General features: G+C 37.2%; 1 protein-coding gene across 3 annotated transcripts in view; it reads left to right on the forward strand.

Moving 5' to 3' along the window:
- The window catches only part of sm (heterogeneous nuclear ribonucleoprotein L), a 528,618-nt gene that overhangs the window by 86,654 nt on the left and 417,637 nt on the right, over window positions 1–24,327 (forward strand). The window lies entirely within an intron of this gene.

Raw genomic sequence — 24,327 nt, forward strand, 5'->3', positions numbered from 1 at the left:
CATTTCTTTTTCCCCCTTGCTAAGAATACCCACTCTTCCCGACATGCGTAGGGGTCGATGGGGCCATATTTTATTAGAATCATCTCACAGCCAATTGACTAGTGTCCTAAATTGAGACAGCTTATCCTGCTTTTGGTTTTCCTAAAGCGCTAAGACACATGGCGGGATGATCCCTAAAACAAATAGGCCACACACCTGCAAGTTCCCCCACACACAAATTTTGGCATTTTCCAAATTTAAGCCGTTACAAAATCTGAGCCTTCATTTTTGCCTGTTGCCTTGGGTATTACTCGACCGAGGTCGGTGGAGTCCTGGAGCCCGGAGCACCACTTGTACTGCTCCTGCGTTCGTATAGCGTCATCGCTATAATTCACATTACGCCCGCGTCTCCACTGACCTCGGTCGAGTAATACTTTTGAGCGTGCTTTAACTCGAATGTCACTTCCACAACGCAAGGGCCTGGTTACTTGTCTAGCGAGGGCTGCGCCGTCCCCCTCTCCACACTTTCTCTGTTTAGGCTTTTTACATCTTCGGTGATTCTGCCATGTTGTTGTTTAGTTGTGCTTGCACATCTACTTTCGCTGGAAGTATATTGTAATTCGCCGGCGTGGTGTAAGCGACGGGCAGGCGTGCAGCTTTAACGTTGCGTGGAAGCCATGGTCTGGAACGTAAATTTTCGTCCTTGTCGCTATAACATTCTTTGTTGCCATAGTAAAAGCCTGTTCAGATACATGGAGAAACTATAAATAGGTAAATGTAAGTCCCGTAACATTGCTCGGCCTGAGTTCGGTGCAATCGCGTACATTTCCGTCCAAGAAACTGTGAATTAGATTTCATTGGAGTAGGATAGTTGTGTTGTTTAGAAAGGAGATGTCGAGGACTACATTCCTAGACAGCTCTTGTTTCATCAAGTTCAAACTTCTGTATGACTTGAGGCTTTCCCGGCGTTTGATGTAGAATAACTCTTCTCGGGTTCTCAGCCAGGTGAGTTGGAGATTTGCTTCCAAGCTTTCGACGGCTAGCTCTGCCATCTTCTTCAGGGAATGAAGTGATGTGGGACCATGTCTAGCCGGTATATATGCAATAGTAGGGCTGCCCGCTGCGGGCCAATCAGGAGCTAGTTCCTAGTCCCGACCGCCAGGCGCATTCTGGTTGGTGGAAGCGGTAGCCAATCAGGAGCTAGTTGCTGGTCCCGACTGTCTGCCGTGTGCTGTTGGTCTAAGCGTATTGATGGCAGGTTTCCATGCTGTACTCAGAGACCCCCGTCTGCCAATCTTGCCCGAGATGGGGCAGACTGCTAAGAAAACACGGGCTTAAGACCATAAGCCGCCGGCTAGACATGGTCCCACATCACTTCATTCCTTGAAGAAGATGGCAGAGCTAGCCGTCGAAAGCTTGGAAGCAAATCTCCAACTCACCTGGCTGAGAACCCGAGAAGAGTTATTCTAAGTTCTACTTCTCTACGCACAGACGTTTTCGTTTTATTTTCCGATCAATCACAGGGTCGATCAGTAACTCACCACTGCACACTACTGCTCAACCACATAATGAAATTTCATTACTACTGACTGCAGGCAGAAAGAGCACTGCGCTGTCATCAAGGGGAATGCCAGCGATTGCATGGGATTTGCGCCGCTGACCGGCCGAGTATTGTTTCACAACTAAACTGTCCGCACTATAGTAATTGAGAACTTGTCCACTGTCGTGCATTTACATAATTATGTGCACGGAGATTTATATTTACGGACACTCCTTGCGCTGTGAAAGTTTATATCTCATTCACGTTGTAATGAATGATTTCCTGAAGAGTTGCTGCATTTGAATTCATAGTGTTGCTGAAAATATGTCTATAAGAGGTTCGGAGATTGTGGCAGAAGGGCTCAATTCTCTTAAAATGTTGAGTCTAGGAAACATTTCAAGTAGGCCATGGAGGTATTGGCACTGTGGACATTTGTGTGATTCGAAACCATGGTATGTGGAGTTCACTAGAAGAGTGATCACAAATTGTACCACTATTTGCTTGACTCTGCTTTTCGAGGACCGGACTTGCACTTAGACTTGATTTTGCCCATTGTGCGCCCTTTATGTGCGATGATTGTCCAATTTCTACAGGTCTGATCTAGGTCATTCTGTCTAAGCCCTGACAGAGCTAGGTCTCACCCTCAGACTAGTATCTGATAAATCCTAGTGGCCCGGAGCCCCAAGGTGTTTTTGTATGAGCAACTGAAACCCGTACTACCCCTAAGGCTTCACTTCCACATTTTTAACTGTTGTAGATGATTGATGAAATTAAGGAAATGTGAGAGATTATTGGTGTAATGAAGATGGAAAAGTACCCAGAGAAACCTATGCAGCGTGTGCTTTGTCCACCACAAATTTAATGACGACCTACAGTAGATGAAATTAAGGGAATATGGGATATTATTGTTGGAATGATAGATGGAAAAGTACCCCAAGAGGAACCCTATGCAGCGTGTGCTTAGTTTAGTCAACTAATGAAATGAAGATTAAATGAATGTTTAATGTCCTTTAGAAACAGAACAGAATCACCACTTACAAACTAGCTTCATTCACGCACAAATCTCACATTAAATTACTTGAAGAAACAGTTTATCAAATACCACCCTCTCTTTGTCCTTCAAGGGTATTTGCTGACCCACTACGCAACGAGATCAGAACGTGCCGTGCCGGAACGAATGGAAGTAGCCTACAGCCGCGTTGCTAAGATAAATATTTACTTAAGATCCTGCAGCTTCTCCAACCTGAGACCTCTTGATATTAAAACGAGCGCTCTTTTAATACTCAGCCGGAAGCCTTTGTGTTGTGATATATCTTTTTTGCACGTATCAACACTTGCAATGTCAAGCTTTGTTGTTACGTTTCGCTGTGAAGATCGTTCCTAGTTATAAAATATCTCGCAAGCAGGGATTACCGACATAGGAATGCGAACGAAACAATTCAACAAGGAAGAGCGGGCGACAGGAAAGGTCACGAGATAACTTAAATGATAATCAAAAGTACAGTCGGAAGAGTAATCTTTCGGCGAAAGCGGCACAAATCCACAAGTCAACATTCAGTAAACACGGTGTAGGTGTGCAATCAGCAGAGAAGAGAATGACTGACGCGCAGCCAGGTTTGCCACCAGTAAAGTTAATTGTACCAGTCTTGAAATAAATTGAATGTGAATTTAAGGGAGAGGTTACTACGACCCATCACTGCGACCTTATTAGATCTCTTGCGCTGACCCTCAAGCTAGATGCATTTCCAACCCACACCGGCTGACCACACGAAGGTTCGCTGTGTACCCAAGTTCATAGCAGGCAACCCTAATCGTCACTAGGCCAGCCCCCTCCACACTTCGCCAGTCGGCGTTCGGGGAATAATAATAATAATAATAATAATAATAATAATAATAATAATAATAATAATAATAATAATAATAATAATAAATAATGTTTTTTATTGCTAGAATGAAGATACCGTTACATATTGATTTTATATATAAAAATCACTCTAGCACCCCGAGAAAAAATACATACTAGTGCGGATATGGCATTCCATGCTATGAAATGATGGCGGGATGGAGAAATGTTGACGGAATGATGGAGATTCCTAATATGGGAAAACGGGAGAATCTCGAGAAAAACTCAACTGCGACCTTTTTCGCCACAAGTGTCACTGTGGACGTACTTTACTTGTTTTTATGAAAGAAATTCCCTTCCTACTTTAGGAACCACTGGATTAGATTATACTGTATGTGTGCCACGTGATTTTAATTACAACTGTAGTGTGTCATATGTTGAAAAATCTTGAAAAACGCTGGAGTACATTATAATCACCTCAACAGATGAACTAAAAACTCAGACAAAAATAGTAGGACCACATGCTTACAGGATTTGATCGAAAATATTACTATGATGAATGAATGTTACAACTTCTACATTGTCGTGGCTTCCTATCAATAAATGTTACAACTTTTGCATTATCGTCGCTTTGCATAATTGCTGCCAACTGCTGCACTATTATTGAGTTGAACTAACGAAAAATAACATTCGTTACAACATTGGCGAAGGAGGTTTGGGAAATTACGAAATTGTCAAGACAATGACGTTATCATCATCGTCCAGCCATCTAGGACATTATAATTAATGACCTGCATTTGCGTTAATACCCATCATAGTTGAAAAATGACAGTAAAGACCGGCCATTGACATTTTCCCAATTTACTTCATTGTCCGTAACAGATGTGTTAAAATCGAAATGTCATGGATATATTAAAATCGAAATGTCATGGATAAATTTAAGCAGTACAATATTCTTTTGTAAATTTGTTTGGAGTTACAATGTAAGCAGTGAATTCTTCGGACATTGTTTTTCAGAGATCTGTAATTTCACATTGTGTTTCAGACGTACTGTAATCTCAATCGTCTCGATCTTAACATAATCACGACTTTAATTTAATATATATTTTATTATTTTTAATAAAACCCATTAATTTCGTAGTACGAGTAAAATCGATTGTATTTCATGAGCATCATTCCTAGATTTCTGTAGTTACAAATACTAATTATGGTGGAAAGATACAATCCAACACTTCATACGAATCGTTGTATATGAATGGCGCACTGAAAACCTTTGTCGTAGTAATTTAAATATTTTTTTCATTCCATTTCTGCCTTCATACTTCGTGTAATGCGAAAGAAAAGGTTGATTTTAAAATTTGTCTAATTTTTTTTATTGGTTTTAGTTAATTTCGGCAGTCGTTAGACTTATGGCCGGTTTCACCAACCTTCGTTATCATTATAACGTCTCGTTAAATAATTTAATGACACGTTAGTCAGTTTTTGTGTTTCACCAAGTATCATTATTGCTAACGCATCTTTAAATTCATCGTTAATTTATTAGGACCTATTCGTCGCGTTAAAACAGTAACGATGCGTTAAGAAGTCAACAACATGGCGGACGTAATTATTCAATGATGAAGTTCTTTATTTAGAACTTCAACATAACGACGAACTTATATGTTGTAATAACACTCGGAATAATCATTTTGAAGATTTAAGTGATAAAGAATTCCACGAAAGCTACACATTAAGGAAATAAGTAGTAAGAATGATTCTAGAAGAAACTGAATACCAGTATACTGTATAGGTTAGAATACGACAGAAATCACCCACTTCACGCCTCTTCAACAGATTCTTCTCGTTTTAAAATAATGTTGCGGGAAGTTTTGAAATAATAATTGATTATATGAACGGGGTATCAAAAGCTGTATTGTCTAGATATGTGAATAAATTATCAGACGTACTACCAACATTACAATAGTCATTATTTCTATAGGTCTAATAAGCTTATAGCTAAATTTTATGTTGTCTTAGACAACATAGATTGTGTACATGTTCCAATCGTTTATCCTGGCAGTAATATAGCCAAAAGATTCTGCAATAGAAGATCCTATTTTTCCTTCAATATTCAAACAATTTCATAGGCCTATGTAACGCTCCGCATAGAAAAATTGTGGCCAAACTAGCGCTGAGGTAGTTTCCTTCGTACTCTGCTTATACACCTTGCACATACGAATCTGTGACAGGTTATGTTTGATTAGTTTAATTTTTTGTTATGCCTTGCATATACGATCAACTGCATTACCACAAAAAAATCCCTTATAAGTTCAACGATTTTCACTTCTACCTCAGAACTACCTCAGCGCTAGTTTATTGAAATTGTAATAGATTAGAATACGACAGATAGGAATCACCCACTTAACGCCTCTCCAACAGATTCTTCTCGGTTTAAGATAATGTTACGGTCTACACGGATAGCACAACATTCCAAAGGAGGATGCCTTTTAAATGAAAAGGGTGCAAAGAGATTTTCTTTTAGGAGACAATGGATACCCCTTAAAATCCAATTTAATGACACCTCTCCTGAATCCTGCCACACAATTATGGCAAAATGTTACTGGGTACTAATAAATATGCATGAAATACAGTGGAAAAGTAGTATGCAATTTATGGAAGAGGCGATTTCCCGTCCTAAATTTAGGCCTAATATAACTGCTTAGAATGCTTTGTATATAATTAATTGTGGCATCAATTTTTAAGCTGTCTTCCTTGTAGTCCGCTAAATTTTCTCAGATTTCCTTTAGAAGCTGCAATTTAACTGCTCTACATTCCTATTATTTACATTTGGAAGTAGCTGTCTTTTTTTTTTTAATTGCGATATGACAACATACTGTATTTAGGAAGATGTTATTAAAATTACTGCCTCTTACCCGTTTGCCTATGATTGCTTCCTCATGCCAAACAAAGTCAGCCATGATCATATGTAACCAATGAAATTCGCGATTTCGAAGCCATGGTCGTATGAAAAACAAAACATGCAAGATACAAGTACAAAATCCCCTCGTTAGTAAACGCCTGTTAATTTTAAAGATACGAGGCTTGGTGAAATAGTCAACTTTTAAAGATTCCGTTCAAATTAAACGATCCATTTGTTGACAAGTCGTTTGTGCTGATTTAAAGAAGCTTGGTGAAACCGGCCATTAGATATTATTCTCTTTTCCTTTCTAAGTCCGAAGTTCGTTAATAAGTGCGCCCGTAACAGTCGTCAGGAATTTGATTTTACAAGGCTGCGACTGGTCAGTGAAATGAGTGGAGAAACAGTGGTAACCTAATTATTACGTAGAACTTGGAGAGTAATTGGTGAGGCCGTAGAAAATCGAGACAACCGTAATAATTGAAAAACCATTTCGAGCAGGAAGACGTGAATCATATAAAGCAGTTTTATAAGATTTTATCCTTCTTATTTGTTGGCGTCTTCTGCTTCGATTAAATGTCAAGTATTATGTTCAATTTTATATGCCGCTCGTTGAGCACCTTAGCTCAGCGGAGACTCGGAAGAGTGAAGGTGGCACTTTTTTCCGTGAACTGTTCTTTGGACGTCTTTCAATATGTCTGTCAGGGAAATATCCGCTGCATGCCCTGGGAGAGGTTGCTGGGAAAACAGTTCCTGGGAGGTGGATGTAGGAGTGCCACACATCGATTGGCAGATCTGAGATGTATTTACCTTGACGGCCGATACGCCTTCAGAAGATTGAGAAAATTGAAGCTGGTTGTATACTAACGAAAATTTATTAGTCTGCATTCGAATTTTGCATATAATAGTAAAAATCCTATTATTATTATTATTATTATTATTATTATTATTATTATTATTATTATTATTATTATTATTATTATTACTACTACTACTACTACTACTACTACTGCTACGGCTACGGCTACCACAATATTTGGGGCTAGGAGGGATGAAGTTACAGGAGAATGGAGAAAGTTATAGAGCGCAGAACTACATGCTTTGTATTTTTCACCTGACATAATTAGGAACTTTAAATCCAGACGTTTGAGATGGGTAAGGCATGTAGCACATATGGGCGAATCCATAAATGTATATAGAGTGTTAGTTGGGAGGCCGGAGGAAAAAAGACCTTTGGGGAGGCCGAGACACAGATGGGAGGATAATATTAAAATGGATTTGAGGGAGGTGGGATATGATGATAGAGCCTGGAATAATCTTGCAAAGGATAGGGACCGATGGCGGGCTTATGTGAGGGCGGCAATGAACTTTCGGGTTCCTTAAAAGCCATTTGTAATTATTATTATTATTATTATTATTATTATTATTATTATTATTATTATTATTATTATTATTATTATTATTATTCAAATGATTACAACAGTCCAGCTACTGCATCACACAGTGCACCAGTGTTACTGCAGCTAAAGTAAAAACTACAGTAGTACTTCCACCGGAACTAGATTATAATACTTACTGTGACTACCGCTATCACAAAAGTGGACACCATATGAGACGTGTATTATCGCCGCGCCAGCCGGAGTAACGACCGCCGAGTCTTTGATATATATAAGTCATTGTTTGTCGCTTGTGATTGTGGTTCTTTTAGTCCCACGGCTCCAATCATATTCTACAAAAAACTGTTGCCGCCAATGGCAATCCAGGATTGAATTTTGACGTGTACATATCAAGTCCACGTGGAGTAAGAACCAAGGTTACCATTTTTAACAACAAATGTTCGTTCAGTTTAGTAAAGCATTTCAAGTGGAAGTTATAAGTTGGTGTTAATATTTAAGATGTGGAGGCCGTGGGAAGGCGATGATGAAGTTGAAAGTAATGTAAATGCGTGTGTTCCTTCAACTAGTTGAAGTAAGACAATTACAGGTAGCAAATGTATGGGGACATTGAATAAACAGTCTCAAAAAATAATTTGTAATGTGTATGCCTACGTCAAAAGTAATAAATTGGTCAAGGGACCGATTACAGAGACCGCAAAAGCTGTTGGATTAAGTAGGCAAGCCGAAAGCAGAGTTGTAGAAAGAGGTCCTAAAACACCCAAAAAATGTAAAAATAAAAAACAAATTTGAAAAACTTGATAACTTCACCTGCGATCTGATTCGTCGAACGGTGTATGATTTTTTCAAAAATGGACAGTCGCCAACAGTTACTGAAATATTAATAGAACTTCAAAACAAATGTGAATTCCCCTACAAAGAAACAACACTGAGAGAATTATTGAAAAAGTTAGGATTCTGGTTTCGAATTCTTAACAAAAGACGCGTGATAATGGAGTCATCGAGAATAGTAACGTGGAGGTACAAATATTTGAACACACTTCGTTCTAAAAGATCAGCAGGCCATAAAATTATATTTTTGGACGAGACATGGTATGACACCCATGATGTCCCCAAAAAAGATGGGATGATGGGAGTTGCTCATGTGCCTTCAATGCCCCTGTATCTCGCGGGAAATGAATTATGGTTTTGCACGCAGGTAGTAGTGACGGCTGGGTTCCAAATTGTTTGTTCCTTTCAGCTAGAAATATAGGTGATTCCAAAGCAGGTTCACATGATGAAATTAATTCTGAAATTTTCGAGGACTGGTTTACAAACAAATTAATGAAAAATCTTCCAACAAGCCCTCCGTGTATAATTGTAACGGATAACGCTGCTTATCATTCCAGGCTACAGTTAGGCTACCAAATAGATCCACAAGAAAGGATGATATTATTAGCTTCATGGTACAACACAATCTAGAAGTACCCATTCCACTCCCCACTATATCTGTATTGCTTGAACTTATAAAAGAAGCTAATATCAGTAGAGAGTTTGTCATTGACGGAATTGAAGAGATTTCGGCCATGAAGTTTTGCGGTTGCCCCCATATCACTGTAATTTAAATGCTATTGAACTTATTTGGGAGCACTTAAAACATGAAGTTCGAAGACGAAATGCGACTCCATCACGTAGTGACAGTGTATGCAGAATTATACGAGAATGTGTTGAACTTATAAATTCGGAATTATGGACAAAGTGTGTTAACAGGACAAGAGAAATAGAACGCCAATATATTGCTCGCGATTCTGAAAACGACAGAGACTCGTTCATTATAAGCGTAGGTGACAGTGACAGTGACAGTGAAGGAAGCAGTTCAGATGATGTAGGATGTCGGGTAATTAATAACTGTAATTTACATATTTATTTGATTAATGTAGTTAGCATGAAATTATTATTATTATTATTATTATTATTATTATTATTATTATTATTATTATTATTATTTATAAAGTAGTCATGTTTCTCGTTCGTACGCCCTGCAGTTTGAAAAAGATGCGACAACATCGCTTTAGAACAATATACAATGGACAGGTCTGTTATTGTTGTTAACTTTTTCTTTGATCTGCCGGTCGTTACTCCGGCTCGCGCGGCGATAATATCAATTTGGGAAGATTTCACCGTGAAGAAACCGGCATGCTGAACCGTATCGTTGCAATGGGAACGAGCATGAACCCGAATTGAAGCGACATCCAATGAATGGCGTCATCCTGGATCACTACGGAGACACAAGGTACTATAAAATCCATCGCCCACAAAGCTGATGATCATTTTGGCATATGATAGTCAAGGTATTTTAGTGTGTCATCTATTTCGTAAAAGGGACGAACTGTAAATGCACAGTATTACGCGTCATTTTTGCGCTACCATCATCGCCGTGCAGTACGAGAGAAACGTCCAGAACTGTTTGGCAACGCTATAATCTTAAATGACAGCGCTAGATCTCACACAGCAGACACAGACTTATAATTATGAGGTCCAAGACACTGTGGATTGCCCAAAAGTCCAGTTCCAAAAACAGACGTTGTTTTAGAGAGTTGGGGATTGGAGGTCTTGCCACATACTCCCTATTCTCCTGATCTTAGCCCTTATTAAACTTCGACCTTATTCCTAAAGTGAAGAAATCATTGCTTTGCCAACACACACAAGACAATGTAACTGCAGTTCGGCGTGAGGTAGCACAATTAGCGAATCTCATGCAGCCGTGGTATTTTTCGTCTTCTCCATCGACCATCGGTGGCAACGAATCATGGACAACCTAGGAGATTACTTTGAAGGATGAAAACCCTTAAATTGACAATATATCCTATAGGATACAACAGGTTAATAGGCTATATCTGTGTTGTTCGGGTAAAGGGGTATAAGTCATTTTTTTTGTCCAGGTGGAATTTTGTTCCCCAGATGAACACACAAGTTAAATTATACAAGTGGGTGTGCAAAAATCAAAGAATACTAGCAGTTGGTGTGTTTTATTTGTGTAGAAAATTATTTGTAATAAGGATTCCAAGTTTAATTTTCATTTATCTCCGAACTCATTTTTATGACTTATCTCCCTTTACCCAAACACCACAGATATGCTATAATTTTAATAGAGCAATAGAAAAAAAATTGGTAGGAAAATTAAAATTTCACAGTACTATAATATTGTACAACATATAAAAATATGGACATTGCGATAGTTGTTTTCTTTACGGTCCGACAAGGTTTAATAAACTAGTGTGAGAAATGAAGCTTTGTCAAGTAAAGGATTAAACAGCCTGATACAAATAAAATTATGTTAACAGGTTGTACGAGAATAAAACGATGTTTCAAAATGTTATGTTTGTCCTTTTACCCTACTAGAGAGTCCTGCATCCATACCCCATGAGGTGCCAATTTTTAAAAGTGCATGTAGTATACTTTCAAACGTATATGATTAAATTTTCTGCGTTGGATCATTTTCCACAGAAAAAAAGTCATGATTTATGAATCAATCCTCGTAAATATATGGATGCTTTTGTTATCATGGAGGCTAACGTACGAGACACCAGAAAAAATGCTTTAACATAACTTACCTGCTACCTAAAGGAAGATTAATATTTAGTGGTATTCTGATTGGCGTGAAGAATAGTTTGACATCGAATTCCAAATTATTAAAGATACAGAATGGAGATAGTATGCTTGAATCTATAGAAATGTAAATAACATTTTTCAGCTATTTTGTTCACACCTTTCCATATAGCTTTGATGTGAATATTTTAAAGTATTACATAAGACTGTAATAATGGGAGACTTTGATATTCATCCAAAATTATAGGGATTTGAAGATATTGTTTGTTGGTATAATAAAACAGTGTAATATTGGTTAAACACGAGTGGCTTGAAACTTGCATTCAGTAGGGATCAAGAAACTACCCACATGCATCACACAGGATCCACAGCCAACCATGATTTAATCGTCATGGCATCTAATATAACTGAAAGAACATATCGAGGAGTGTCTGAAAGTTTAGGATATGACCACAGAGTTGCAATGGTCAGTATCAAAGCCAAGACAAAATCACATAAAACCTACAGCAATTAAAAGAGCCGATTGGAAGAGACACAAAAAAGAACTAGGTTACAAGCTACCAAATGAACTTAAAATCGACTGTAAAAAGTGTACTAAATGCCAGAAGAAAAGCATTCAATAAATTCACAGAAAATATAGATTATATACAAGACAGTAACAACGTAAATATGTATTTACTGTACAAGAAGAAACTGTCGCTAAACAACCAATAAAATATGGACATTTAAATATAGCAGATGTTTGCAAAATTGTGTCAGCTTTTAATACTCATTATTCTGCACTTAAACTTTCAAGGCAACAAAACATGATCATTTTTCACCACGACTTTTATGGAACAGAGCTGGCATCTATTAGTAAAATTAGTAACAATAAGGTCTCAGATAATATTAATCCTGAATTCATCAAGCACTTGGATGTTAAGGCTAGACGCACATTGCGTAATTTTGTGAGTATGTTGGGAAGACTTCAGTTACTGCAAATTGAAAAAAAGTACTATTATTTAATATTAAGCCTGCAAACAAAATTGATTTTTGCTGTTATCAATTTTATTCACTTTGGCAAGTTACAATATTACAAGTATTGACTATAATGACACGTTTATTCCCGCATTCCACCATTAGATTGTTGAACTGTTGACCCTGTTGATTTATTAAGAAATGAATGAATTACTTGGAAGAAGCGGATTTACACACAAATATGAAAACAATGCAGTCATTTATAAAGTTTAAATTTATGTAAAATAGTACTTCTAAAAGCAAAATACATTACACTTTCATGGCACAGTAAAAATTCAGATAAAATGAAATAATACTGATTTTCTATAATAATTGCACGAGTGCAATTTAATAAGATTATTCAACGAATAAAAGTAAATAACTTGCAAAACCGAATTATTTACGTAAATGATTATAATTATTATAAAACACAACAATAAGACATTAATATGTTTCCTTGTAATGAAGTTCAAAAACAAACTGCTATCTATCACGGCAACTACTCAGAGCGGAAGTACGAAACATCAATGATTACTTACCCTAGAAAGTAAGATAAGCTGAAATGTTATATTAACAAAATACGAAAAGTTTTTACAGACATGTATTTATTACTGGAAGTTACATTTATTGAAAGCGCAATTTTCGAAGTTAAATTTTGTTTGGATTTACCGCGATTACATGTCGTATTGTACGAGGCGTCTTATCAAAAAACAACTTTTAAGGCGGTTGTGAAACATTATTGGTCAATATCGCAAATTCATCCTATAAGTTGAATAGTCAACGTACTCAGGTTAGAATAAGTAAAGGTATTACCGCCATCAGTTCAAAAAATGGCTTACAACTGATCAGAAATGCGGACAGTAATATTGATTTTTTATTGATTTTTTTAGATGTTGATCATTTATAGCCTATCCTGTGAAATGTACGTTTCAGAAGTTGTAATTGTGACAAGGTTTTACAATACAAGCAAATAAAAGTATGACACATACTGGTGCTATTGCCTGCAGTGAAGGTAATAACATTTTTTTAGGGCAAAGAAACATGTTTATAAGAAAAGTGACAAATATAAGCTTATGCTAGTTATAGAATTAAACAACCATAAATGATTAGGGAAAGAAAAAAGTCTCAATACTCTTTACGACATAACGTCAAAAAATTCAGTCTAGGTCACTATCATTGAGTGGTGCACAATCGTCTTTACATAGTGAACAGAGTCCAGTTTTCTTTGTGCTACTCAAGTCCGGTCGATTATCCTCAAGTTAGAGACAGTTAAACTAACAGCTATTATTATTATTATTATTATTATTATTATTATTATTATTATTATTATTATCATCATCATCATCATCGCCGCGGTCTCATGCTTGACATATGGCAGGTCTTTGAGCGGCCTCGTGAGTAACATCGGCAGGTCTTTGATATTTAATTGTATTATTGATTTCAATTTCTTATGTCGTCGCTCCAATCACTCGTCTCAATTTCAACGTTGCAACCAATAAGCTGCTTTCATTATAAAGTGACATCTACTTGTCTAATCCACGTGGACTAAAACCGAGGTTGCAATGTCTTGCGCTGAGGACGAACATTAAGTATGTGACTAAATAATTATTATTAAAGAGTTATTAAGAGTTAAGAATGCCAACGTACCCGTATATGAAATAATAATAATATTAATAATAATAAATGATAATAATAATAATAATAATAATAATAATAATAATAATAATAATAATAGCCATTTAACAATATAACAAACTAGTGCTTATTCCTATCGAGGAAGTAAACGTGACGTGACGCTTAGAGTGAAACCTACAGAGCAAAAATCTGTCGGCAAAATTATGTTTTAAAAGCACATCGCACGTTATTGTATGATGCCGGAATGTTAAGCATGAGGCCGCGGCGATAATACATACTAAGGGCCGTATTCATAGACATTTTTAGCGCGGGCTTCCGGTGGACGATCAGCGTTTTTCGTATTCATAAACCAGTGTGAGCGATGTGATATGATTTGAATTCTGTACTAGTAACCAGTGGATAGCCGGGGCTAGCTTAGCAAGCTCGTAGCGCGTGCTGCGAAATGTCTATGAATAGCACCCTTAAAGTTTATTGTTGCAGCGAGATGGCGTTACTATCTGTAGTGATAAATTTTATTTAAAATGGATAAGTATCATAATATAATATTATTAATATTATACATTTTAAAACACCACCACTCCACTGAACTTAATACATATTAAGAATTAATTTCTCTTAACATTTTATCATCAACTATATTTAAAATTCTATTATCTGTACTTCATGCAGAATGCAATATTCACGTCACTCGAGAATCAGCTCAAGCGTGCACTTCTTCACTTAAAGATTGTTAAACTCAAAGTAAAGACAGAAATCCGTTTCATTGTTGGTTTCAGATGTTTTAAGAAATGTTCCTCTAAACAACATACTTCTCTGACTAGGGCTGTCAACACAGATTTTCACGTAACTAATTATAAAATACTAGATGGCGTTATAACCTATATGATATTAATACCTTCATTTTTGCATAACGAATTTTTAGGCTTTCACGGTGACTGTGATTATAATTAATCTTTTGAGTAATCCATCGGTTCCTGGAACTTTACATTTTCAACTTTTCAGAACTACATAAAGTTTCCATCATCAGGGTAAGACCAGAAAGGTCGCCTACTCTGATAGGCTCCTTACTCCAGGCTCAGTCATCCGGAAATTGTTGATCACGGATCTTAAAAGTCCGGTTAAAACATCTAAATATAGGGAAGGAAGAAAGAAAATAATTTTATTAGGCTAAATCATGACTCATGAACATTAGATACACAGAGACTAAGCAATTTGTTACGCCTGCAAGTTATTGAATAGAGTTACCGCACAGCACCGCCGCCGGAGAAGTTGCCGCAGCGACACGGGATTATTATTTTGTCATATTGACTACCATATGGTGCACCGTTAGCTGAAGAGCTTTGGCTTTCAGCGCCAGAGACCCGGATTCATATCTCAGAGTCGAAATGAAGTTTGTTTTAAACAAAAAATTGGATAAATTTTATTGAATTTCGGTCCCCCCCCCCCACCACAAGTTTAGTTTTCCAACACCATTCATCGTAAAAAAATAGTCGCTGGCAATTCCACGATTGCACCCAACGGATGTGGTTGGCGTCGGATGATATACAACACTTAGCTAGTATAGCTGATGAATTAGGTTCATTTTATGTGTAAATGTACATATGGTATGGATTAGAGTTGGAAGAAGGCGGGACAAGCCCACGTGCACGTACGCCATTAATACAGTACGTTGTACTATCTTAAAATTTTGACGTTGGCGAGGAATGGCAGACAAATTTTGTTTTGTTCCATATCATGCCCTAAATGTACAGAACGATTCTCTCAGCTTTTCTTCCTTCCCGGAGAATGCTTTGCTTAGAATGTTATTGCGATAGGCCAGGCTTGAATCCGCGAACCCCGGGCACAACGACTAGCATTATGATGCTAGACCACCGACATTGTCTTGATTCAGTAGATTGAAAATTAGTCGCAGTAGCAACATTGATTAGTCGCACTAGCAACATTGTGAGTAGTGGGCGGTTGTTGATGAAATGGTCATTATTTTTAACTTATAAATATTGTCCTTTAATACAGTAATTCATTTTATGTTACATCAGAAAATATGTAGCTTTCATTTTTAATTTTTAAAATTATTTTGGCATTTTGTCCGCTGGGCTGTTTTTTCTCTCTCCCATTTTTGGGTTCATTAAAAGCTATTTTCTCCAACTCATTTATTTTTATGGTATTTAAAGAAAATTGTTTATTTTCCACCAATTTTACATACATATCGTTCCTGCTTTACCACTCAGTAATATTTCACTTTGCTAAGAAAACTTATCTTCATTCGGTGGTCATAGTAATCAGATAACCTGACAAAGAATGTGGCGGGGATGGATTTTACCAGGAAATACAGAGTTCACTGCAAGCTAGGCTCAGCTTTGGCCCGCCGCGTAAAAACCCTGTCGTGGAAGTTGTGGTGAGTAAAAGGGTTGGTGGGAGGGTGGGGACAGTGAGAAAAGAAAAGGGTTAAAAGTGCCAACTTTGATGTGATATGGAAACAGTATCCTGCTTTAGGACATCTTATGCTGCAGAATGTCATTGTTTGCAGTGGTATAAAATATGACTTCTTTTAAACGTTTGAATAATTATTTCCTTCAGAATATAAACTGTGTTGCATAAATGCATGTACAGTCTCAGAAGATGGCACACGGATATTTTCGAAGTCCCAGAAAGGAGGCACTGCCCATGATCAGAGGACGAGCGACCAGGGTCACAAACGAACCACTAGTTGAGATAACATCCATACTGTTTCGTTGTATGCCGTCTATAAGGAGCTAGAATAAGTGCCGGGAAAAAGAATTTAGCATAAATAAGTCTTGCAATAAAGACTTTAAATGAAACAAAAGAAAGAAGAGAAAAAAGAGAGAAACAATTCCAAGCAATGCGTGACAGCAGGATCGAACATGCCACCGACTGCATGGGGAAGTACGCGCTCTCTCCACTAGACTAAAACCGTCCGTGATAGAATTGGTCTTTATGAAGGGATGCAAAACACTAGGACTTACTTAAATCATGAAATTGCATATAAACTTGATTTAGTTTAAATTAATGAGACGCGTTTTGCATTAGTTGTGAAAATAAACCATCTTGTTATGCCCTGTGATTTATAAATGAAGTAATGAGGGTGTGAAAATCGTTATTCATTTGCTATATATGTGACCTACTTCCTTTTATTAGTCTGATATATATTATGTTATAATCGTCACACTTTTATTTGGTTACTTAACGACGCTGTATGAACTACTAGGTTATTTAGCGTCGATGGAATTTATGATGTCCACACCTGTGGAGTAACGGTTAGCGTGTCTGGCCGCGAAACCAGGTGGCTCGAGTTCGATTCCCAGTCGTAATGTACTTAAATTGAATGCCAGTTATCTTTATGTATTCATATAATCTACTATGCACGATCTTCAATTCAAGATGTTCTGCTACTCTGACAGCTGCCAATGGAAATCCGGAACTTACAATACATTTACAATAACTTTACAAATTAAAAAAAAACAATAGACATAGACAGATTAAATATAGATTTATTTTTTATTTTGCTTCCTTCAGTAGGGGGCTGCCATTGCAAACAACGTATACAAAGAAACAATAGTAAATATAAAAAAGAAGAGAAAAGTATGTATAATACTTGTACAGTTTTGAAGACAGTTTGAATATACAGTAGGCCTATACAATGTCGTTTGTTGCTCTTCACTCAGCATCGCAATGAAGGAAACAAATGGCAGGCAACAAATACCTGGGCGCAAAAGGAAAAAGTACGGAATTCTAAATTTTGTGATATTTATTTATTTATGTCTATAACAGGGCAAAGCGCCAATTACAATATACAGTACAAATTTAATAACCAAATGAAACCATTTTTCAAAACAGAATGACATTCACAGATAAAGTAAACCACATTCAAAATATGCAAGAATTCATAACGTGATCAAATAAATACACAGACAATAAGCTATCTGTGTATATGATAATTTTTAACAATTTTACTCACCATATGGGAATGACATTTGTAGTATATGTAATAATTTAACTGTTGTAAATATGAATGTAAGTATATAATATGTGGTTTATGAATCAACATGTAAGTAATAATACATAACGAGTTTGTACGATATTTATTTAGCAAGTGAATATGAAAATTGAATTCGTCAAATTAAACCTAACATGAACATATTAAGGTATAATGATTTTGAAAATCATAGACTTGACACAATGTAATATATCAATAGGAACACTGAAGATGGGATATATTATTCCTAGACTCGGTTGTTCATAAAGAGAAATAGTTAACTGTATAGGCGATGAATAAAAAAAGCCGTTTCTTTAAAAGTCCTATCACGAAAATATTTCATAGAAACTCGAAGAACACTTAATGAATTCAATGATATTGAAGACAAAATAACACATGCATAGGTCTGCATCAGTGTGCGACAATGTGGAATCTTACACTGGCTGAAATAAGTGCTTGCATGCATGCTTTTGCTTCCGGGTGTCCGATAAGCTAGCCGCAATAGCATCCACACAGGAAGGGAGGGAGAGATTCAGGTCTCGGAAAGCTAACCGTACGACTACAGACATTGGGCTACTCAAGCAATTTTCAATATATTTAAACCTCCTTTTGAGGACCTTTTATATTCACATAATAATCCAATTTTTTGGTATTCGCTCTTTCATTCCGCATCTTCCTTTGTACGAAAATTGAATAAAATCTACACGACAGATTTTTTAAGATTTCCTTGGGAGGCTCTGTGTTCAAGATTGCAAAAGTAGTCCAGTCGACTTTTCTCGTTTGTACATACGATGAAGCTATAGTTTTAATCTTGTTCAAACGTCGTTCACTTCTGAACTCCAGCACCATTTTTTTTTCAGAAACAGCTCATATTTGAATCTCGATTGAAACTGAATAAAAAACTGGGGTGGTCTTCCAGCTGCCTTCTGAAAACTGTTATGAAATCCCTCATTCAAATTATTGATACTGGTACTACGTTGATTACGAATGGTGGAGTCCGATTGATTACAGAGGATAACTGTGTAGCGAGAAGATACTGCACTCATGCTTCCGTGAGCTCTTTGGCCAGAAACGTATTAAAAAAATAAACTTAAAATTTCATCTCAGGCCTCTTCCCTCACTTCCTCGAAAGTATCGATAACTTCGAAAGGGACAAAGACTGAAACCATAATCTACATAGAGTCAGCCTTGATAGCGTAGTTGATATAGCGCTGGCCTTCTATGCTCGAGGTTGCGGGTCCGATCCCGGCCCAGGTCGATGACATTTAAGTGTGTTTAAATGCGACAGGTTCATGTCAGTAGATTTACTGGCATATAAAGGAACTCCTGAGGAACAAAATTCCGGCACACTGGCGACGCTGATATAACCTTTGCAGTTGCGAGCGTCGTTAAATAAACCATAATTTATTTATTGTTTAACCTACATCGATATTGTCCCATCAACCAGGAAAAACCTAACGCAAGAATGTGCCGAGCATTGTGTCGGCTACTAGAGTTAATGATATGGAACAGGAGAATAACAGTTCATAAATATTGCACCCTGAGGGTGCAGGTTATTAATTTAGTCTAGATATTAAGCAGTGAAATGTTATTAAACGGGTAGTATGTTTATGCTGTCAGATAAAATGCGCTTGGGCCCACATGTGAAGTCTGGTAATATTAAGTTACGCCCGCATGCCTCACTCAGATCGCTGAGACTTTCTTATGTGTGGCGTACAGCAGTTCTTCATTGGATGATCTTCATCATTATTGTACTGTTCCTGTAGTCTCTCAGCCTGAATTGTTCTGTGTAAGTTACAGTGAAATAAAACCAGAATAAACTAAACTCTTAGCTTCATTCTACTTTTAGAACTGGATTTCATTAAATAACTGAAAGCAATACATAACTCGTGATTGTGATTATTTTTTATCACATTTTGTGTTCACGACAAAATAAAAGTAGGCTGAGTTTAGTCCTGTGCATGATCTAAGTGATGGTTTCGAGTAGAAACGGTGAGCTCTCTTCTTTTAGCAGAGTAATTTGGTTTGCTTTCGATAAATTAAGACATTTCCTACAGCAGGCTGATATTTACTTGTCCGATTATAATATTGTTCAAGAAGATTTGACCGGGAGTAATAAGCCAGCCAGGAAGAGATTCATTATTGTTGATCGTTCATTCGTTTATGATGTGTAGTATTGTTAGAAATGCACAGTAAAGAACGTGTGTAATGAAGAGCTTCGTTAAACACTGTTCCCCAGTAAGACAATTTTGTCCTTTCGAACGTAAAGCTAATGAAATAGTCATAATGCTCCACTTGTCCGTTCACCTTTAATTTTTTTATTGTAAATACTAGAGAAGTTACATGTGATTCCTTGCGACAATAGGTATTGTTTTAACTCTTGAGAGACGAATAAAGAACTTCTATCGTAGCATATAAAAGACGGTGTACCAAAAACTGAAAATTGACTAAGGTGTTCTGTCACAGTTCTTGCAGATAAATCAGCCCAAGGATCGTACGCGAAAGCAAATCTTGAGTATACATTAATGATGATTAACATGTATTTATTTCGAGATGTTGAAGGCAGAAGTCCCTAAATCAATGCTAAGCCTTTCAAATGGTGATGTTGCTTTAATTATTTTGTAGAATCGAGGTTTTAATTCTGTGCATACTGAACATGATATGACGATCCTTTTTATATCATCAAAATAATAAGATATATTTATAGAACGGCGCCATTGTGTCATCCTGGTAATTCCCTGGTGGCAGAGATACATGGATGTCTAATAACTTGACATTTAGAGTTGCGAAGAAAATTCTAGAAAACGCAATGGCTGCAGAATTCTTATCCTCTGGCCAGTATATTATTTCATAATTAAAACAAGCCAATTCTAGTTTCCATCGGGCAACTTGTAATTTTTCTCTTTTTTGCGTGTTTGGTATAGAACATAAAAGCCTGTCTATTGCAGATAAAAGCCTGTCTATTGCAGATACAGATGTTCTAGCAATTTTTTATTTCAGGCTTTCGAATGATGTTTCTACGTGCGTTGGTACCGGAAACGTTGTGCACTGGTTGAGGGGTCGAGTTTTATCAGAAAAATTTGGAATCCAGTGGGCAAAGTGAGATATCATTCCTGTTATTCGACACATTCCTGCTCCGTTTCTGAGAAGGCGAAGTTAAAAAAATGAACCTAGACGTTGCGTGTCTGTTTGTTACTTACTGTTATTAAATATCCAAGGAAGTCAACAGAAATGACAGAAAACTTGCTTTTATTTTGATTGATAGTTAAACCGTACTTTCTTGTGATTATTAGAAATCTGTGTAAGTTTTGATCGTGTTCAGTTTGACTCCTTTGATTATAATACAGCGTGTCTCTAAAGTCCTTGTCCATTTCCATGATAACGCCGACTTTTGTTTATTTTCTTTGGAACTGCAGTTAGCATGGTGGATGATGTTTACCACGGAAGAACGGGTTGCCATTGTTTGTGCACGGGTACATAGATTGTCATATGGGGACGCCAGAGTCGTATTTACCTGTAAATTCCGTAAACCAGCTCCAACAAGGGCACACATTTGTCTGCTTGTAAACAAATTTGAGCGTGCCGGCAGTGTGTGTGATGTGAAACGTCATGGATGATCCATTCATATCGGCAGGCACTGTATAGCAGGTTCAAATTGCCAGTGATAGGAGTCCAATGACATCAACTCGACGCCTCAGTAGGGAGGTGAATGTCACTCGCAACACAATGTGGAAAATTCTACGAAAACGTGGTTATAACATCCAAGTTTTGCATCATCTTGAGGACGAAGATTTCGCCTGTTGTCGGGCAATGTGTTTTCACTCCTGAAGGCTGTACAGAATGAGAATTTAATGGACAACATTTTATCTGCGACGAAGCCACTGTTTGTGGGAAAGTGCACAGCCACAACAGCCAAATATGGATGAATCTTTCGTTGGGTATGACAAAATCGAAACAGTATGTCTTTCTTTCTTTCTTTCTTTCTTTCTCTCTCTCTCTTTCTCTCTCTCTCTCTCTCTTCTTTTACCGAGAAATCAATAACGGGTAACATTTACCTCAACATGTTAGAACTGTTGCCGGAACAGCAGCTTCTACAGGATGGCATACTGAATATAGTTGTGTTCCAGCAAGACTATGCTCGTCCACGTTTTGCACACATTGTCCGTGACTACCTGAACATAACCTTTCCAGGGAGATGGACAGGTAGAGAGTCACCTCGGCTATGGACTTTCCGTTCACCGGACCTTACCCCCCTTAGACATTTTTTGCATGGGGCTACATAAAGTCCAAAGTGGACACTAGCAAGGTCAGTGGTCTACCTGATTTATGGAATCGTATCAAGGAAGCAGCAGGCCTTATTATGGTTGACATGTTACGTTCTACGTTTCGTTCTACTACTTAAAGATGGTGTGTGTTTTGATATAAATGGCTGTCATGTAGAAAGGCAGTAGAATGAGTGCAAAACTTCACAATAACATTGACTTTGCGGTCACTGCCTTTCTTCAGTGAAATGGATAGGGACTTTAGAGACACTCTATATTGATATGTTACACTTGGACTGCATGTAGATTTTTGTTATGTATAATATAATCTGTTACTCTCTGAAAACTTGGAACTCCATTAGTCACACTAAATGATAGTTTAGAAAATTGGCACAAATTCCCACAAGCATGTTTCGAACGCCGTATATAGACGTTCCTGTTCAGCAATCGGTATTTAATATGGACTCTTTAAGTGAACTGAATTAAATAAGAACTTCTTATTGAGATATTTGTGTAGGATTTAGTTTATTCTGGGAAGAGGATAGGCGTCTGAGTAAGTCTGTTGATAGTGATGAAATAATTTGCTATTAAACGTTTCTAATTTTATGATTTGGTTGATATAAAGACTTGCTCTCTCGTGATGGAGATTTGCTTTCCTCAATTATACCTTCCTTCAGATGTTTAAATATTGATAATAATTGTATTTAATATCTTCTGTGGAATATCTTCTCAATTTTACAGCTATGGGACGACACTAACCAGATAAATTGGAAAATAAACTTGAAGTATCATTGACAAATGGAAATTACACTGAAGAGTAATGTTTAGGAGCATTTTGACGTAGATTAATACTCGCATTTTTCGTTATCAATAATTTTACATCAGTATGCGTGCATTCTTCTACAGAGTGTACATATTGTCGGAAGAATGGAGCCGGCACTGACGTCGGCAACGTACCGTTGTAAAGGCGCAGCGACAGTCACTAAAACATGCGTCGTATCTGCAGTGAAAGTAGCTTCAAGAAAATATACCTTGTGCTTTGAAAAAATATGTTCAAAATGACGACCCTGAGATGCCCGGCACATTTCACATTTCTTGAACACATTCGCGATCCACTTGGATTTCTTTTGCCTCTACTGCTCGAACTTTGCGTTGTATATTCTTTTTTGAATTCGTCTATGAAATTCGAATTATTTGCGTACTTGTGTTCTTTTAAACTCTCCCACAGATATCATAAGGATTTAAATCACGGCTGCTCGGAGACCACAGACCACGAATCACAACTCAGTCACCAAGAAAACTGCATTTATTTCTCTCATGGAAATGTCCACGGTATGGGCAGTCGCATTATCCTGCGTAAAATATCCGTACGGTTTCTCCTCGCCTGTTCATTGAAAAAAAAAAAGAGTCTGTTCTCTACACAATAACGGAAATTCACTGTCTCATAAAAAAAAGGTTCAATTAATCTATTCCTACTTATCATATTGCACTCCGTACTCCGATTTTTTCGTCGAAGAGAGGAGCTTGTAGAGTGTAGAATATAGGTGGATTTTCACTACACCAGTGACAATCATTTTGCTATTAACATAATGAATCATAAGGAACCATGCCTCATTAGTAAAAACAGACAATAGGGGTTAACAATTATTCATAATGTACCTACCGTTACAACCACGTACAATAATGTAGTCTTCCCTGGTTATCTGGCTCCTCAAGTCAATGTGCGAGTACTACATGTCTTTTATAGTGCTATAGTTTAACAGTTTACTCGTAGTGGCGATCTGTGCATGTTGATGATATTCCTACTTGTTGGGCTAAACCAGTGGTTCCCAACGTTTTATGACTGACGACACACTTTACCGCATGCCCACGGTATCTCGCCACACTTACTTGTTTCATTAATAACAATAATAATATAATTATAAATATAACAACTTCTTTGTAGTGTCGGACATCCAGTGTTGTAAATAGACAGATGTTAACACGCAATCTTAAAAAAAAAAAACTTGCAACTTGAGTGGCATTAGAAAAAACAAAGGTATGTGTCAAAAATCCCAACCTATCTATGCTGGATGTCCGATAAAATATTGTTTTTGAAAACTCACCTATTTCAATTGCTGTGAAGTCTGTGCTTTGTGGATTGATTGGACAGAGTTTCTCTATACGTGACAGTCAACAAGTAAATCATCTTCAAGATGCA

The sequence above is a fragment of the Periplaneta americana genome, chromosome 3 (genome assembly GCF_040183065.1).
Source record: "Periplaneta americana isolate PAMFEO1 chromosome 3, P.americana_PAMFEO1_priV1, whole genome shotgun sequence".
In the NCBI taxonomy this organism is placed as follows: Eukaryota; Metazoa; Arthropoda; class Insecta; order Blattodea; family Blattidae; genus Periplaneta; species Periplaneta americana.